This window comes from Cherax quadricarinatus, chromosome 18 (assembly GCF_038502225.1).
Source record: "Cherax quadricarinatus isolate ZL_2023a chromosome 18, ASM3850222v1, whole genome shotgun sequence".
Lineage (NCBI taxonomy): Eukaryota > Metazoa > Arthropoda > Malacostraca > Decapoda > Parastacidae > Cherax > Cherax quadricarinatus.
The window spans coordinates 36,636,965-36,656,915 of record NC_091309.1 but is presented as its reverse complement, the minus strand read 5'-3'; positions in this window follow the sequence as shown (position 1 = coordinate 36,656,915).

Genomic DNA, 19,951 nt, shown 5'->3' with positions numbered 1-19,951 from the left:
AGTACACGTGTGGTAATCCTTTATTTACAGTGAGCAAGGTCACCTGGAGAGTTTACCTGGAGAGAGTTCCGGGGGTCAACGCCCCCGCGGCCCGGTCTGTGACCAGGCCTCCAGAGTATTTTTCCTGAATGGTTTGTACTACCTTAGTGTAGTCAGGAAGTGGAACAACCAGGAGCATGAAGTGGTAGATGCAGGATCCATACTCAGCTTTTAGAAGAGGTATGATAATGCTCTCGAATCCAGAAGAGTGAACCTAGTAGCGACCAGCGAAGAGGTGGGGCCCATGTAATCACATACAGATGAGTATATGTAGGTGAGTACACACACATATAATGTGTACATATTGTCTTCACACATGTAAGGAGCAAGCGTTGATGGTACCACATACACACGTTAGTAATGTAGAAGACAGTAACTTTCTCACCTCCACACACACCTGAATAAACGATATATGTAGCAGGTGAGGTAGTGTAAGTGAGAGGAAGAAGTGTCCAACACGCAGGTGGGGTTGTCACGGGACCCCGTTATTTTAAAACGTTTGTTTCCTTACTCGAATCTCAGCGTCAGTTTATGAACGCTCCTTCAACAGGATTTTTGCTTCGGGTTTAGATAGTTTAAGTTAACTTACGCTAGGGTAGGCTAGGTTGGACTAGGGTAAAGTGAGATAGGTTGCATAAACCTATAAAAAAGTATAAACTAATAAAAAATAAACATTAAAAACGGCGCGATCCACCATAGACAGTTAGCCAGCGATGTCTTGGCAAACCCAGCCAACGGTAGAATCCACGTGGTGTGAAGACAGCCTAATACATACATAGCAGAATGTTCCGTCAGAAATCTGCTCGTTAAAATAATTATTGGAATTAGAGATGCGGGAAAAAGTGTAAAATAAAGCAATGAAAAGTAGCTTGCTGAATGAACCAGTTGTGGCGGAGAACAACAACTTGGTTGGTCAGGCGGTTACACGGAAAGCCAGGCACAAGAGTAGGCTGCGATTGTAGGAAAACTCTGGAAAGTTGTCACGGGTATGTCAGCAGGTGTGTGTGTGACAGATGGGTGTATTAACGTGACGGATGGATGACTGTGCGTCACGGCACACCTCTCAGACCCACATCCCTCCAGAGAAAGTAGGGCGAGAGCGGTAGCGGTGGTGGAGGTCCGTAACCTTTGAAGTAGCTGCTACACTGTTTCCACTGCCACTGACTCCACCGTCAAAATCTTCAGAGGAACTGATGAGGACAGATTGCTTGAGTTAAGAAAACCGGGATTCAGGGAACACAGTCTAAATGGATTGTGAAAACGTGCAATTGCATTAAGTTTTATAACCTACATGAACTGTATCACTGTAGGCAACAAGAGCATTTCACCCCTCCATGGAAGATGTGTTCATTTAATATCACATACCTACAAGTCCCTCCCAAGAAGCTCATTGCTAGTAATCCCTTCCTTAAATCTCTTGTTAGAGCAACTGCTCAAGAAGAAATTTCTCACCTAGCTGGTAGTAACAAGTTATCACAAGTTATATACACTGATGGATCTAAACAGGAGTCTTCTGGCAGGGCTGCATCTGCTCTTGTTGCCACCTCCCTAGTTAAGAACGATAATAAATTTGTTGAGTTAGGCATAAGAATTAACAACTGGGCGTCTACACTGCAAACTGAATTGTTTGCAATCCTAATGGCGCTAAAGCTAACCTATGACACTGAGCTTGACTCTATCATCATTACTGATTCTATGTCATCACTGAAGGCTCTTGACTCATATAATGACTCCAACAACAATCTCATTGGGGAAGCCAGGTATAGATACTCAAAAATTAGGGACAAAGGAATTAATGTACAATTGCTATGGATCCCATCACACATTGGATTACTCCTTCATGATAAAGTTGATATGTTAGCCAAGAAGAGTATCGAGAAGGAGAATGTAGAATATAACTTTGGTATAACTGTGTCTAGCATTAGGAATAATATTAGGAGAGAAGTAAATAATGAAAATGATTGTTATAGGAATGCAGTTAGAAGCCTGAGTAGATCTATAACCCACTATGATAACATGAACGTAGATAAGTATGTTTATGGAGCAACTTGCAATGTGAACAGACTGACTGATGTTGTAGTGGCCAGGCTTAGGCTTGGTTACAAGTACTTCTGGCAGTTTGGGAGACACACAGATGATGATCAAACTAAATGTAAATTATGTGATCAGGCATATGGTCACTCTCTTGAACACTATGTGCTTAATTGTCCACTTATTGAGGAATACAGAGACAGACAGTATAATAACCTATGTGACATGTCAAGATATCTTATTAATGAAAATAAGATACCAGATATACTAAGCAAATTTCCTAAATTTGCTTGTAACAGATAAGTGAACTATAGATATGTAGATATAAATCCATATGTATTCCTGTTAACCCTTTGGGGCCTAGTTCCTAGGCCTTTTGTGTATCCATATGCTCTCGCGCTACCGTACACAGGATGGATATGGGGTGCACAATAAACTAGCCACTTCGGTGGCAAAATCTAAATCTAGGTGGAAGCTGAAGCCACAGGGATGAACCATAGGAGGTATTTTTTTTTTTCCGTCTCATCAAAGGCTCCAGGCGGACATCAACCAAATCTTTCAGTGTGCTGCAGAAAATAATATGAAGTTCAACGATGAGAAATTTCAATTACTCAGATATGGTAAACACGAGGAAATTAAATCTTCATCAGAGTACAAAACAAATTCTGGCCACAAAATAGAGCGAAACACCAACGTCAAAGACCTGGGAGTGATCATGTCGGAGGATCTCACCTTCAAGGACCATAACATTGTATCGATCACATCTGCTAGAAAAATGACAGGATGGATAATGAGAACCTTCAAAACGAGGGATGCCAAGCCCATGATGACACTCTTCAGGTCACTTGTTCTATCTAGGCTGGAATATTGCTGCACACTAACAGCACCTTTCAAGGCAGGTGAAATTGCTGACCTAGAAAATGTACAGAGAACCTTCACGGCGCGCATAACGGAGATAAAACACCTCAATTACTGGGAGCGCTTGAGGTTCCTGAACCTGTATTCCCTGGAACGCAGGCGGGAGAGATACATGATTATATACACCTGGAAAATCCTAGAGGGACTAGTACCGAACTTGCACACGAAAATCACTCACTACGAAAGCAAAAGACTTGGCAGACGATGCAACATCCCCCCAATGAAAAGCAGGGGTGTCACTAGCACGTTAAGAGACCATACAATAAGTGTCAGGGGCCCGAGACTGTTCAACTGCCTCCCAGTATACATAAGGGGGATTACCAACAGACCCCTGGCAGTCTTCAAGCTGGCACTGGACAAGCACCTAAAGTCGGTTCCTGATCAGCCGGGCTGTGGCTCGTACGTTGGTTTGCGTGCAGCCAGCATTAACAGCCTGGTTGATCAGGCTCTGATCCACCAGGAGGCCTAGTCACAGACCGGGCCGCTGGGGCGTTGACCCCCGGAACTCTCTCCAGGTAAACTCCAGGTAAGGTAGTTGAAAAGTGGAATGACTTGGACGAGACAGTGGTGGGGGCAAATTTAGTAGTATACAGCTGTAAGAGTAGATATGATAAGGACCCAGAGGCCAGAAGTGAATGATCCCGGTTAAGGTTTTGGTCTAAGAGGCTGGGCCGGGAGCTAAATACAGACCACTGCAAACACAAATGGGTGATCACTACCGCCCATAGGATAGGTACAGGGTGCATACCTAACTCGCCGCCAGCGTCACCATAGTAACACGAGGAACAAATAACACCTGACTGTGACCTCTAGAAAGTTCTCTCTTGCAGTGTTTATTTGGTACATGTCAACACACTGTGTCTTTATTATAAATGATGACTAGCTTTCTTGCTCCTCAAATTGACAGTTCAGTAGCTCATAATAATAATAATAATAATAATAATAATAATAATAATAATAATAATAATAATATCTTTATTTACTACAAGTACATGTACAAGGAACAGCACCTGGCCCCGGCGCGCGCGCGCTCGTGTGTGTGTGTATGTGCACTCACCTATTTGTGGTTGCAGGGGTCGATTCAAACTCCTGGCCCCGCCTCTTCACTGATTGCTACTAGGTCCTCTCTCTCCCTGCTCCATGAGCTTCATCAAACCTCGCCTTAAAACTATGTATGGTTCCTGCCTCCACTACGTCACTTTCTAGGCTATTCCACTGCCTGACAACTCTGTGACTGAAGAAAAACTTCCTAACATCCCTTTCACTCATCTGAGTCTTCAGCTTCCAATTGTGACCCCTTGTTTCTGTGTGTGTTACTGTTGTCCGCACGCAAGCTGATAACGACATACAAAATACTGCGTGGAATAGACAAGGTGGACAGAGACAGGATGTTCCAGAGAGGGGACACTGAAACAAGGGGTCACAATTGGAAGTTGAAGACCCAGATGAGTCAAAGGGATGTTAGGAGGTATTTCTTCAGTCACAGAGTAGTCAGGAAGTGGAATAGCCTAGCAAGTGAGGTAGTGGAGGCAGGAACCATACATAGCTTTAAGATGAGGTATGATAAAGCTCATGGAGCAGGGAGAGAGAGATGACCTAGTAACACTAGGTGAAGAGGCAGGGCCAGGAGTTGAATCTCGACCCCTGCAACCACAATTAGGTGAATTGGGTGAGGTGAGAGGGAAAATTCTTAGGAATCCACCTAGACAGTAGCCTCAAATTCCAGACACATATACAACAAATTTCCAAGAAAATCTCAAAGACAGTAGGCATACCATCAAAGATACGGTACTATGTTCCACAATCAGCTCCCCTTGCACTGTATCATTCACTCATCTACCCTTATCTCACATATGGAATTTGTGCATGGGGATCAACAACATTAAATCACCTAAGACCATTAATAATCCAACAAAAGGCTGCAGTCAGAATAACAAATTCCCAGTCCCGATAGCATACTCCACCAATATTCAAAAGTCTAAATTTGCTCACCATAAAGAACTTCCATACTTATTCATGTGCCTACTACATACATAGAACAATGCACGCAAACATAAACCCTCCACTCAAACTTCTCCTCATCAACCTTAACAGGACTCACGACCATAACACAAGAGACAGATCTCTTTTTGATGTACCCCGTGTTCATATCACACTGTGTAAAAACTATGCACATAAAGGGCACCAAAATTTGGAATTCATTACCAGAAAATACTAAAGTAACCCGGTCTGAAAATCAGTTCAAGACTCTTCTCAAAAGCCACTTACTGACCCTAGACGAAATTCTCAAAACTCAATATTTAACTTTACCAAAAAATCTCTCAATTACCTAAATCTTAAAACTTCAAGACTAGATGCCCAAGTTCATACATTGACTAAAACTACATAGTAGTCTAAATATCTACACCCAATTGTAGCATTCTCATGCTGTAAACTACTTTAAGCAAATCACAAAGTTATATTCCCATATAATTTGAAACTATGTTGCCCATTGTCGACAGGAATATAATTGAATCATGTTTCATAAAAAAATATGAATATTTCATTTGGTTTATATAAATTAGATTCATTTATAATTAACAGAACTATTGTACAACTTAAACTATGATAAATTTATTTAGTATTAGGTAGTCAGTAAGCCATTAAATTAAGTCTGCCCATAATGCCTAGGCATTATAAAGGCTCTGTGCACTGCGACTCATTATTGTAAATACATAATCTCAATGTACTACTTGCAAAGAAATAAAATTTGACTTTGACTTTGACTGATGTGGTTAGTAGTTTGCTTCATATTTCAGGAACTGCAAGATAAACATTACCATACCTCAATCTGTGTGGTAAGCTTGGGCTGAAGGGAGAATGGCATGTGTGGGTGGAGGCATATACCCTGGGTTGTTCATGGTGGGGGTGGAGGAGAGCGTAGGCCTAGATCTGGTTGGTCTCAATTCAATTCAATTCAATTCAAGTTTATTCTCTATAAGGGTTACAGTGTGGGGTTTACAGGTTTTGGGTATTGTGTGGTTTACATGTTATAAAATACTAATTACAGAGGGGGCCACTAGGACACCTAGCATGGCTAGGCATTTCGGGCAGACTTAGATTAATTCTTAATATTAAAATCCTTACAGATTATGGTATTAAGTGACAACATCATAATTTGTGAGTTTAGCAATGTGAATGCCTTTGTTTTGGCACAATACAAAGTGTCTATATTGGAGTATCATAGGCAAACTTTTGACTAGTTAGGATTTATTATTTTAAGATTAAGATTAGTATTTCTGGGTTTATAGTCAGTGGGTGAGTGAGTGCAATTGTGAACCACCAGGTGGTTATCATGTTAGTTGTCGGGGTATATCAGGGTATCAGGGAGATAAGATGTTTTCTAACTGTAGTTTTGAAAGTGATGAATGTGTCTGCAGTTCTAAAGTTTTCAGGTAGGGTGTTTCAGATTTTAGGTCCTTTGAAATACATTGAATTTTTGTAAAGGTTTAGTCGAACACAGGGAATGTCATAGAGATGTTTGTGTCTGGTGTTATGCCTGTGGATCCTGTCACAACTATCAAGAAAGCGTTTTAGGTCAAGGTTAATATTGGAATTTAAGGTCCTGTAGATGTAGATTGCACAGTAGTAAGCGTGGATGTTCTGAACAGGAAGTAAGTTTAGATCTATGAAGAGTGGGGGGTGTGTTGCCAGGGATGGGATTTAGTGATTATTCTTACTGCGGCTTTTTGTTGGGTTATTATTGGCTTTAGGTGTGTTGCTGCAGTTGAACCCCAAGCACAGATAGCATAGGTGAGGTATGGATATATAAGTGAATGGTATTGTGTGAGAAGGGCAGTTTGCGGCACATAGTATCGTATCTTGGAGAGGATCCCCACCGTTTTGGATACTTTTTTGGTTATGTGTTGGATATGGGTGCTGAAATTTAGGTTGTTGTCGAGGTATAGGCCTAGGAATTTGCCCTCATTGTGTCTGGCAATTAGAGTGTTGTCGATCTTAATGTTAAGTTGGGCAACACCTGCTCTGCTACCAAACATAATATAGTAGGTTTTGTCAGTGTGGAGTTAAAAGATAAAGAATCACACATAAAGTGGGAGTTGTCACAGTTGCTCTTTGCTGATGACACTGTGCTCTTGGGAGATTCTGAAGAGAAGTTGCAGAGGTTGGTGGGTGAATTTGGTAGGGTATGCAAAAGAAGAAAATTAAAAGTGAATACAGGAAAGAGTAAGGTTTTGAGGATAACAAAAAGATTAGGTGATGAAAGATTGGATATCAGATTGGAGGGAGAGAATATGGAGGAGGTGAATGTATTTAGTTATTTGGGAGTGGACGTGTCAGCGGATGGGTCTGTGAAAGATGAGGTGAATCATAGAATTGATGAGGGGAAAAGGGTGAGCAGTGCACTTAGGAGTCTGTGGAGACAAAGAACTTTGTACTTGGAGGCTGTTACAAAAAACGCGATTCTAAAAGCTTAGAGATCTCCAGTGAATACTAGAAAGGACTGCCCTTCTAGCATCCAGCCTGTTACTGGGTTTTCGTAACAATTAGTCAGTATCCTTGTCCAATTATCCATTAGAATTCAGTAAGAATTAATAGAGCTTCAGGATTACAACTGGTAGGCTACTAACTAGAGAAATTAAAATTTAATAAATTTATTAAGTATAGTCTAGAGGTATATTATCAAATTAAATTAAATTAATCAATTCAAACAAAATAAAAATCACTTCTCTTGTGTACAGTAGTATTGTGCTGAAAGCACATATCACATTTATAATTCTTAAGTACCGTCTGGTACATTAACATTTAATCATACAATATACAAATAAGTTTGTGTGTATGTATGTAAGTGCTCTAAGTAGTTCGCTATGTCTCACGACTCAAACAGACTTAAACAAGTGACTGACAAAGTCCTTACATAAACTAACTTTTTGACCAACTGGCAATCAGAACAGTCTGCTTGAACAATAAACGACCGCTAAGCCCAATAGCAATATAACAAGCAACTGCGACACAGAATCAGGAACAAGGAGATAATGTAACGACACTAAGTAGAGACCATCAGCAGATCCTCCACAAAAGTCACAAAACTCCCATACTACTGAATCTAAGTTCAGCATAAGAAAATCCCCGACTGTGACAGTACACAGAAACCAGTACAAATTAGGTCAGAAGCTACAGCTCAGGACCTGAGTTGCTCAGAGTGTCTATGCGACACACAACCTCAGTACAACGACGAAAATCACTAAGTCTATACAATGTTCTGTGAACAGAGTCTCCAGAACCTACAACAATAATGAGACAGAGACGATCTTCCAACAAGAAACCAATAAGGGAGATTTAGACATGACTTGTCAAGAATATGTCCAGCCACCAAGCGAGTCTACACCAGACTGAATACTTCAGGTGAGGTGTGATCACCCCCCCCCCTCTATCACGTGATAGCTCCGTGGACAGTTACTGCCCAGCAACAACGAGAAGCCGGCAGAGTAATGAGTCACAAGCGATAATTACAGTAGTTAGACAATCAAGATGAACTATGAGCACATAATGTTACATCTTACCTAACAACATAACTAAGTCAAATAATAATATAAAGCAATATATTTACGATTTAGCTATTATCCCAAATATAAGCAATACAAAATTACATGAAAAGATAATATACATTATATACATTGTAACCCATTCAGGGGTTGCAACAGAGGCAAAGAGGGGAATGTATGAGAGTATAGTTTTGCCAACGCTCTTATATGGGTGTGAAGCATGGGTGATGAATGTTGCAGCGAGGAGAGGGCTGGAGGCAGTGGAGATGTCATGTCTGAGGGCAATATGTGGTGTGAATATAATGCAGAGAACTCGTAGTTTGGAAGTTAGGAGGAGGTGCGGGATTACCAAAACTGTTGTCCAGAGGGCTGAGGAAGGGTTGTTGAGGTGGTTCAGACATGTAGAGAGAATGGAGCAAAACAGAATGACTTCAAGAGTGTATCAGTCTGTAGTGGAAGGAAGGCAGGGTAGGGGTCGGCCTAGGAAAGGTTGGAGGGAGGGGGTAAAGGAGGTTTTGTGTGTGAGGGGCTTGGACTTCCAGCAGTCATGCGTGAGCGTGTTTGATAGGAGTGAATGGAGACAAATGGTTTTTAATACTTGACGTGCTGTTGGAGTGTGAGCAAAGTAACATTTATGAAGGGATTCAGGGAAACCGGCAGGCCGGACTTGAGTCTTGGAGATGGGAAGTACAGTGCCTGCACTCTGAAGGAGGGGTGTTAATGTTGCAGTTTAAAAACTGTAGTGTAAAGCACCCTTCTGGCAAAACAGTGATGGAGTGATGATGGTGAAAGTTTTTCTTTTTCAGGCCACCCTGCCTTGGTGGGAATCGGCCAGTGTGTTAATAATAAAATAAAAAAATGTAAGTTTATTGGCTGTCATCCAAGTCGATATTTTGAACAGCTCTTCGTTAACAATGGTGTTAAGGGTGGCAAGGTTAGGGTGGGGGATGACATAAGTCGTGTCGTCAGCAAAGAGAATGGGTTTCAGGTGTTGCGATATGTTTGGAAGATCATTGATGTAAATGAGGAAGAGCAGGGGTCCAAGGACACTTCCCTGCGGAACTCCAGTATCAAGTGGCCATATTGATGAGGCAGTGTCTTTAACAGTGACATACTGATACCTGTTAGAAAGGTAGGATTTAAAATATGCAAGCGCATGGCCTCTTATACCATAGTGGTCAAGTTTGTGGAGTAGGATGCCATGGACTACTGTGTCAAACGCTTTTCTTAGGTCAATAAAAATTCCTAGTGGATATTCCTTATTTTCCAATGCTGTGTAAAGCAAGTCTAGCATTTTTATAATTGCATCATTAGTGCTTTTATTTTTCCTGAATCCAAATTGGCAGGGGTTGAGTATGTTTTGTGACGTTATAAATGAATATAGTCTCCTGTGCACGAGTTTCTCGAAGATTTTGGATAGCAATGGTAAGTTTGATATTGGCCTATAGTTGTTTACGTCTGTAGCGTCACCACCTTTATGTATTGGTGTAACCCTTGCTGTCTTGAGTAGTGTCGGGAAAGTGCTAGTTTCTAGTGACTTGTGTAGTGATACTGCTCCTGTGGGGAGCAGCAGCAGGATAATACTGCACCACCTCTCGGGGCCCTTAACAACAACAACAGTTTGGTGTGTGTCATGGGCACCAACACATGGTGTGTGATTCTCTTCTCTTCTATCCATATATTAGTGATGCAGATTACATGGTGAGTTTAAATATGTGGCCTGTAGTTACAACTTTTCTCTTGACATATGCAAGACATCACCATCCCTGTAGAAGCCGTTATTAGATGTACTAGTCATTATATTTTGTTGTTGCAGAAGTACTATGAAGATTCTATGTTCAATAAAGCCTAGAGATAAGGCCTGTGTTTCTATCACAACAATTTATTGAACATAGAATCCTGGGCTACCTGGTGGTGATCCTGCGCTAGACTACATCACAACATCGAGCGTTTACTGAAACCTGAGAGGCTAGACTGTGACCCCAGCTTATCAACGGCTGCTCAGGAATGGAAGCACTGGTTTAAGACTTTCGAAAACTTCTTGGGAGCCCTTCCTAAAGAAGATCTAGATAAACTAAGTCTGCTCATCAATTTTGTGTCACCTAAGATATATGAGGCTATTTCTGAGTGTAATACCTACGAAGATGCTATCAAAACCCTCAAGTCTCAGTATATTAAACCTACAAATGAAATGTTTGCACGTTATCGCCTTGCAACTCGCCGCCAGCAGATTGATGAATCTTTAGAGGAATACCTTCAAGCACTGAAAATTTTAGGTAAGGACTGTCACTTCCAAGCAGTGACAGCTGCTCAGTATTGTGAAGAGTCCATCAGGGATGCTTTTATCAGTGGCCTGCAATCACCAATAATAAGGCAGCGTTTATTGGAGAATAAAACTCTCGACTTAGCCGCTGCCTTTGACCAGGCAAGAGCTCTAGATTCAGCCCAAAAGAATTCTGAAGTATACAGTACCACTCAGCCTTCTCGAGTGGTAAGTGCTGCAATTCCTGACCAAGACTCTTGCAATGAAGTTACTGTGGAACCTGCCTCAGTGACAGCAGCAGCAGGTACGGTGTGTTTCTTTTGTGGTTTTTCAAGACATCCACGTCCAAAGTGTCCTGCTCGTGAAGCAATGTGCCATAAATGCCACAAGAAAGGTCACTTTGCTGAAGTATGTCGTGCTAATGCATCAACAAGAGCTAGCGCCTCCACACATTCCAGTGATCATGCGACTCTAGCAACAGTGACTTCTGCGGCTACTCCAAATTCACTGTCGAAGGCAGTTGTGAAAGTATTCATCAAAGGAACAGAAGTAGATGGTCTTATTGATAGTGGCAGCTCAGAGAGTTAGTTAAACGCCACTCCTTGACTGTACATCACTCATCAGGTACCGTTTCCATGGCATCAACATCTCTCTCTATTCAGACCTTAGGGTTTTGTAAGGTAAATCTCAGAGTTAATGGAAAGGATTATCAAGATGTACATTTAGCTATTCTGCCACAACTGTGCTCTGATGTTATCCTTGGTCAGGACTTTCAGAAGCTGCATGGTAGTGTCACCTTAACATATGGAGGTGAACTGCCTCCTCTTGTTGTCTGTGGACTTAGCACTTTAAGGGTAGACCCACCAAAGCTGTTTGCAAATCTTACCGCGGATTGTCATCCTATATCAGCTAAGTCACGCCCCTATTCTTATGAGGATCGGATGTTCATTGAGAAAGAAACTCAGAGGCTGCTGAAGGAGGGTATTATAGAACTGAGTAATTCCCCTTGGCGTGCACAGGTTGTTGTTGTTAAAGATGATTATAGGAAACGGAGACTGGCTATCGATTACTTGAGACAATCAACAAATTTACACTTCTTGATGGGTACCCTCTACCTCGAATTGATGATACTGTGAACAAAATTGCTCAGTACTATGTGTTTAGCACAATTGATCTACAGAGTGACTATCATCAAGTCCCTATAAGGAATGAAGATAAATCATACACAGCATTTCAGGCTAGTGATGGCCTGTATCAGTTTACCAGAGTCCCTTTTGGAGTCACCAATGGGGTAGCCAGCTTCCAACGAATATGGATTCACTCATTCAGGAAGAGCAACTCATGGGAACTTACGCGTATTTAGATAATGTTACCATTTGTGGCAAGACCCAGGAGGAACATGATGCAAACCTTGATAAGTTTTTGGAAGCCGCCAAGAAGAAAAATATCAGTTACAATGAGGAAAAGTGCACTTTTTCAACTAAAAGGCTTAGCATCCTTGGTTATGTAGTGGAAGGAGGTTCAATATTCCCAGACCCTGAACGACTACGACCTCTACGGGAACTTCCAATGCCTCAAGACAAAAAGTCACTCCGAAGAACTCTTGGTCTCTTTGCTTATTACTCACAATGGATCTACAACTATTCAAGTAAAGTCCGCCCATTGAGTGCTACCACATTTCCTGTGACAAAGGAAGCAGAAGCCACTTTCTATACTCTCAAACAGGACATTGAAAACTCAGTAGTTCAAGCCATTGATGAATCCCTACCATTCGAAGTGGAAACGGATGCATCTGACATTGCCATTGCTGCAGTCTTATCTCAGGCAGGACGACCAGTAGCCTTCTTTTCGAGAACTTTTCAAGGATCAGAGAAATGTTACGCTGCTGTAGAAAAGGAAGCCCAGGCCATCATAGAAGCAGTTCGCCACTGGAGGCATTATTTAACTGGTAGACATTTCACCATAAGGACTGACCAACGGTCCGTGATGTATATGTTCGACAAGAAGCACAAAAGTAGGATAAAGAATGACAAGATATTACGCTGGAGGATGGAACTATCGTGTTATGACTTTGATATTCTGTACCGACCGGGTCAAGAGAATATCTCACCTGATGCATTCTCTACATCCCACTGTGGAGCAGCATGTCATGATTTGCAATCACTCTCAGCGCTCCACAAGGCTTTGCGTCACCCAGGAGTTACACGCCTGTACCATTTTGTCAAATCAAAGAACATGCCCTACTCAGTGGAAGATGTGCGACAAGTGATCAGAGCATGCAGAGTATGTGCAGAGTGCAAGCCAAACTTTCATCAGCCAGAGAAGACTCATCTCATAAAATCCACCCAGCCTTTCGAGAGACTGAATATAGATTTCAAAGGACCTCTACCAAGCACAAATCAGAATAGGTATTTCCTTAACATAATAGATGAATATTCAAGGTTTCCCTTTGTATTCCCCTGTGCAAGTATGACTGCTTCAACTGTTATTAGTTGTCTTTCACAGTTGTTCTCTATTTTTGGTATGCCAGCTTATATCCATTCAGACAGGGGATCCTCGTTCATGAGTAACGAACTTCAGGAGTTTTTGGCTAGCAAAGGTATTGCCTGCAGCAGAACAACAAGCTACAACCCTCAAGGCAATGGTCAAGTGGAGCGGTTCAATGGTACTATATGGAAGGCACTTACAATGACATTGAAGTCGCGCAATCTACCTGTTCAACACTGGCAAACTGTCCTACCTGATGCTCTTCACTCTATTAGATCTTTGCTGTGCACAGCTACTAATGCAACCCCTCATGAAAGACTCCTCAACTATTCACGTCGTTCCTCTACGGGAGCCTCCGTACCCACTTGGTTATGTCATCCTGGACCCGTTCTCCTGAAGAGTCACCGTAGGATGAACAAGACGGATCCTTTAGTGGAAGAGGTAGAGCTCCTGCAAGCTAATCCACATTACGCCCACATTCACTACCAAAATGGTGAAGAGACTACAGTATCTACAAGACATTTAGCCCCAGTTGAAATCCCCATTAGTGTGGAGTCCCTTGAGACTACCCCTACGGAAATAGAGGATTCTGCTCCAGCAGTTAGTCAAACCCTGCTGGAAAATATTGAACCTGGTGAAGAGGCTCAAGGGCTACGAAGGTCGGGACGTGTACATCGCCCACCTAACAGTTTGGGAGATTACTGTCTCTGATATTTTAGAAGGGGGAGATTGTAGTGATACTGCTCCTGTGGGGAGCAGCAGCAGGATAATACTGCACCACCTCTCGGGGCCCTTAACAACAACAACAGTTTGATGTGTGTCATGGGCGCCAACACATGGTGTGTGATTCTCTTCTCTTCTATCCATATATTAGTGATGCAGATGACATGGTGAGTTTAAATATGTGGCCTGTAGTTATAACTTTTCTCTTGACATATGCAAGACATCACCATCCCTGTAGAAGCCGTTATTAGATGTACTAGTCATTATATTTTGTTGTTGCAGAAGTACTATGAAGATTATGTTCAATAAAGCCTAGAGATAAGGCCTGTGTTTCTATCACAACAACTTGTTAAAAAGTAATGTAGTAGCATGCGAAAGGACATGGGCCGCTCGCTTGTACAATAATGGTGGGATGTGAGACAGATTCCCTGAGTTATTTTTAAGTGACTTTATGATCGCGGTGACTTCCGTGGGCTCAGTTGGTACAAGATAGAAGGAATGTGGGAAATTCCCATCTAGGTAGTCCCCGGCACGGGCGTTGTATTTTACTGGCGAGATTAGATCCTATGTTTGAGAAGAAGTCGTTTATCTTGTTAGCTGTATCAGTGGGATGTAGTGGTGTTTCATGAGGTTTAGTTAGGACAATATTCTTGTTTTTTTCAGTTTGTGGGTCCCCAGAATCTGGGAAAGTGTTTTCCAGGTTTTTTTTATATCTCCTCTTGTGCCAGTGAATCTGCTGGAGTAGTACAGTTTTTTTTTTTTTATTAATTTGGTGAGAACTGTTGAATATTGTTTAGGAATATCTTTGTGTATTAATAAGCCCTGTCTATATTGCTTTTCATATTGGTGTTTCTTATCAATGGATTTCAGAATGGTGCTGGTTAGCCATGGGCAACCAAGCCGTTTATTCGTGATCTGTTTTGTTTTTACAGGACAATGTTTGTTGTATAGTCTAAGTATTTTGTTAAGAAAAATGTCTGTCCAATCGTCAATACCATTGACATTGGAGAATTCTGTAGGCCAGTCAACAGTCTCTAGGTCAGCTGTGAACTTCCTTATTGAGGCCTCATCATGGAGTCTAAATGAAACTTTGTTGTATTCGAGTGGTGGCTTACTAATGTTTGTTAAGAGGAAGGTAGGGTAGTTTACCTGGAGTTTACCTGGAGAGGGTTCCGGGGGTCAACGCCCCCGCGGCCCGGTCTGTGACCAGGCCTCCTGGTGGATCAGAGCCTGATCAACCAGGCTGTTACTGCTGGCTGCATGCAATCCAGTGTACGAGCCACAGCCCGGCTGGTCAGGTACCGACTTTAGGTGCTTGTCCAGTGCCAGCTTGAAGACTGCCAGGGGTCTATTGGTAATCCCCCTTTTGTATGCTGGGAGGCAGTTGAACAGTCTCGGGCCCCTGACACTTATTGTATTGTCTCTTAACGTGCTAGTGACACCCCTGCTTTTCATTGGGGGGATGTTGTGGTCAGTAGTGCTGTCTTTGATTATCCCTTATTTAAGGGGGGCTAGTATATTGGTCCATATGTGGTCTATTATGCTTGCACTTGTCTCAGTCAGCCTGGTTGGTTTAGTTATTGTTGGTATGAGACGTGTGTTGTTCATATTGTAGATGAAATCAGTTACAGTCTGATCATCTGGTAGGCCAAGGTTGATATTGAAGTCTCCAGCTAAGAGAAGGTGGTGCTTGCTCATTTGCCTGTTTGTTATTAGTGACTTTAGATTCTCACTGAAGTTTGGGATGTTTGTGTGGGGTATCCGGTATATGGCACCGATTGTTATAGGCGTCTTGAGGTTTTTTACAGTAAAATTAGCAAAAATGTATTCCCCATATTCATCACTAAAGCAATTAGTGCTAATACAAGATAGTTGGTTAGAGTAATAGATTTCAGTACCACCCCCAACTTGGTATGGTCTGCAGTTGTGGATTGCTGTGTATCCTGGTAGTGGGTAGATATCAATTGTGTCCTGCTTAAGCCAGGTCTCAGGTCTCAGTAAGAATAATGCAGGAGAAGGGTGTCTTTAGTGACTCAAGGAGTGCCAGGAGGTCATCATAGTGTTTGCTTAAGGACCTGATGTTGTAGTTAAGAACTGATAGACTTTGAGCAGTGTTCAGGATAGTGCTGGCTTGTGATGCTGTGTAATAAAGGCAGTTACTTTCCAATAAGTTTTGATTGTATGTTAGATTATGGAGGTTTAGATCAGGGTCAACGTGATCATTCATCTTTTAGGTTTAAATAGTGGTTGTTTATATCCTGTATTTTTTATTTTATATTTTATTTAAAATACAGTATACATTATACGTGTAAGCAAACATGTCACTAAACCAATCAACATGTAACAACAAAATTAAAGTACAACATGCGTATACACAATCAAAAAAGAAAAAGAAACTTATCATGTATTATGTGAGTTCTAATACTGATTTCTGTAGTGGTGGGAGGTTTGGATAAGTATACCGCTAAAGCACTTTGGTCATATAGAGTATAGTCACTAATAAACATAATGAAATTGATATTGTCTATGTGTTGTGCTAGAATGAGCTAAAGTACAACTAGGTATAAACTAATACTATAAAAAGAAAACAAATTACAAGTGGCACCAGACTCACTCTTGTAATCGCACTAAGGTCTAATATAATGAATTTAGTGTTGTCTATGTATTGAGCTAGAATGAGCTAAAGTACAACTTGGTATAGTTAGTTTAGGCATCAACACCATGCCCAGCCCTTCTAGGGCAGGGTAGGTGCCTGAGCCCGAGCCTTTAGCTCATAAGACTGTCATTCCCATTAGTCCCTTTGGGGCGGGGATGGCAGACCAGAGAGGCCTAGCTTGTGGCTAGGCCTGGGGACAGTTGGTTCCAAAGATGAGGAGGTACTTGTGCCTCCTTCCATGGGAGGCTTAGGTCTCAGACACTCCCTAAAGAGGGAGCCAAGGCCGGGCCACCACTTGGACAAGGCCCGGGCCGGGAGAATACCGGCTAATCTTTAATAATAATAATAATAAGTAGTTTAGGTCATCGACACCATGCCTAACCCTTCTAGGGTAGGGTAGGTGCCTGAGCCCGAGCTTACAGCTCAAAACACTGTCATTCCCATTAGCTCCCCTGGGGCGGGGATGGCAGACCAGAGGGTACAGTTGGTCCCAAAGATGAGGAGGTACTTATACCTCCTCCCATGGGAGACTTAGGTCTCAGACTCCCTAAAGAGGGAGCCAAGGCTGGGCCACCACTTGGAAAAGGCCCAGGCCGGGAAAATTACCGGCGAATCTTTAATAATAATAAGTTAGTTTAGGTGTTGTCTAGTATTGAGCTAGAATGAGCTAAAGTACAACTAGGTATTACCTGGAGTTTACCTGGAGATAGTTCCGGGGGTCAACACCCCCGCGGCCCGGTCTGTGACCAGGCCTCCTGGTGGATCAGAGCCTGATCAACCAGGCTGTTACTGCTGGCTGCACGCAAACCAACGTACGAGCAACAGCCCGGCTGGTCAGGAACCGACTTCAGGAGCTTGTCCAGTGCCAGCTTGAAGACTGCCAGGGGTCTGTTGGTAATCCCCCTTATGTATGCTGGGAGGCAGTTGAACAGTCTCGGGCCCCTGATACTTATTGTATGGTCTCTTAACGTGCTAGTGACACCCCTGCTTTTCATTGGGGGGATGGTGCATCGTCTGCCAAGTCTTTTGCTTTCGTAGTTTACCTGGAGTTTACCTGGAGAGAGTTCCGGGGGTCAACGCCCCCGCGGCCCGGTCTGTGACCAGGCCTCCTGGTGAATCAGAGCCTGATCAACCAGGCTGTTGCTGCTGGCTGCACGCAAACCAACGTACGAGCCACAGCCCGGCTGATCAGGAACTGACTTTAGGTGCTTGTCCAGTGCCAGCTTGAAGACTTCCAGGGGTCTGTTGGTAATCCCCCTTATGTGTGCTGGGAGGCAGTTGAACAGTCTCGGGCCCCTGACACTTATTGTATGGTCTCTTAACGTGCTAGTGACACCCCTGCTTTTCATTGGGGGGATGGTGCATCGTCTGCCAAGTCTTTTGCTTTCGTAGTGAGTGATTTTCGTGTGCAAGTTCGGTACTAGTCCCTCTAGGATTTTCCAGGTGTATATAATCATGTATCTCTCCCTCCTGCGTTCCAGGGAATACAGGTTTAGGAACCTCAAGCACTCCCAGTAATTGAGGTGTTTTATCTCCGTTATGCGCGCCGTGAAAGTTCTCTGTACATTCTCTAGGTCGGCAGTTTCACCTGCCTTGAAAGGTGCTGTTAGTGTGCAGCAATACTCCAGCCTAGATAGAACAAGTGACCTGAAGAGTGTCATCATGGGCTTGGCCTCCCTAGTTTTGAAGGTTCTCATTATCCATCCTGTCATTTTTCTAGCAGATGATGTGATTGATACAATGTTATGGTCCTTGAAGGTGAGATCCTCCGACATGATCACTCCCAGGTCTTTGACGTTGGTGTTTCGCTCTATTTTGTGGCCAGAATTTGTTTTGTACTCTGATGAAGATTTAATTTCCTCATGTTTACCATATCTGAGTAATTGAAATTTCTCATCGTTGAACTTCATATTGTTTTCTGCAGCCCACTGAAAGATTTGGTTGATGTCCGCCTGGAGCCTTGCAGTGTCTGCAATGGAAGACACTGTCATGCAGATTCGGGTGTCATCTGCAAAGGAAGACACGGTGCTGTGGCTGACATCCTTGTCTATGTCGGATATGAGGATGAGGAACAAGATGGGAGCGAGTACTGTGCCTTGTGGAACAGAGCTTTTCACCGTAGCTGCCTCGGACTTTACTCTGTTGACGACTACTCTCTGTGTTCTGTTAGTGAGGAAATTATAGATCCATCGACCGACTTTTCCTGTTATTCCTTTAGCACGCATTTTGTGCGCTATTACGCCATGGTCACACTTGTCGAAGGCTTTTGCAAAGTCTGTATATATTACATCTGCATTCTTTTTGTCTTCTAGTGCATTTAGGACCTTGTCGTAGTGATCCAATAGTTGAGACAGACAGGAGCGACCTGTTCTAAACCCATGTTGCCCTGGGTTGTGTAACTGATGGGTTTCTAGATGGGTGGTGATCTTGCTTCTTAGGACCCTTTCAAAGATTTTTATGATATGGGATGTTAGTGCTATTGGTCTGTAGTTCTTTGCTGTTGCTTTACTGCCCCCTTTGTGGAGTGGGGCTATGTCTGTTGTTTTTAGTAACTGTGGGACGACCCCCGTGTCCATGCTCCCTCTCCATAGGATGGTAAAGGCTCGTATAAACTTATAATATAAAAATACAAATTAAAATGGTACTTGCAATTGCACTAGGGTCTGATATAGGTTGTTAACAAGATCAAGAGTATAACTAGATTTAAATTGACAAAATAAAATAAACAAATTAAAGTACCAAAAGAATAATAAGTAAAAAATAACAAAGGCAGTGACATGGTTATAATATGATAGTAAGATGGTAGACAGGTACACGGGTACAAAGGATAATATAAAGGTTGTAGTTGAATATACAAACTTGAAAATTTGGCAACAAAATGTTATGAAAAGTGGAAGGCAGGGGAGGGAGGAGGTGGTGTGACAGTGATGAGGGTGAGGGAGTAGTGGAGGAGGGGCGATGACCTGGGGAGGCAGGCCTGGCAGAGTTGTCCACTCACTGTACTAAACGACAGTTTTAGTTAGTTTAATATGTTTATTATGCACCCCATACCCATCCTGTGGGCGGTAGTCAAAAGATTACAGAGGTACATAATGGGTCCAGGGATTGGGCCTCAAAGTTTTGATAGCTGAGCAAGTTACAGAGGTAATGAATTCACAATTTACAAAGGCAATGAACTCACAATTTACAAAGGTAATGAACTCCAGGTAGGTCTGGTCACAATCATGACAAGTTACAAAGGTATTTACAGATTACAGAGGTACGTAATGGGTCCAGGGACTGGGCCCCAAA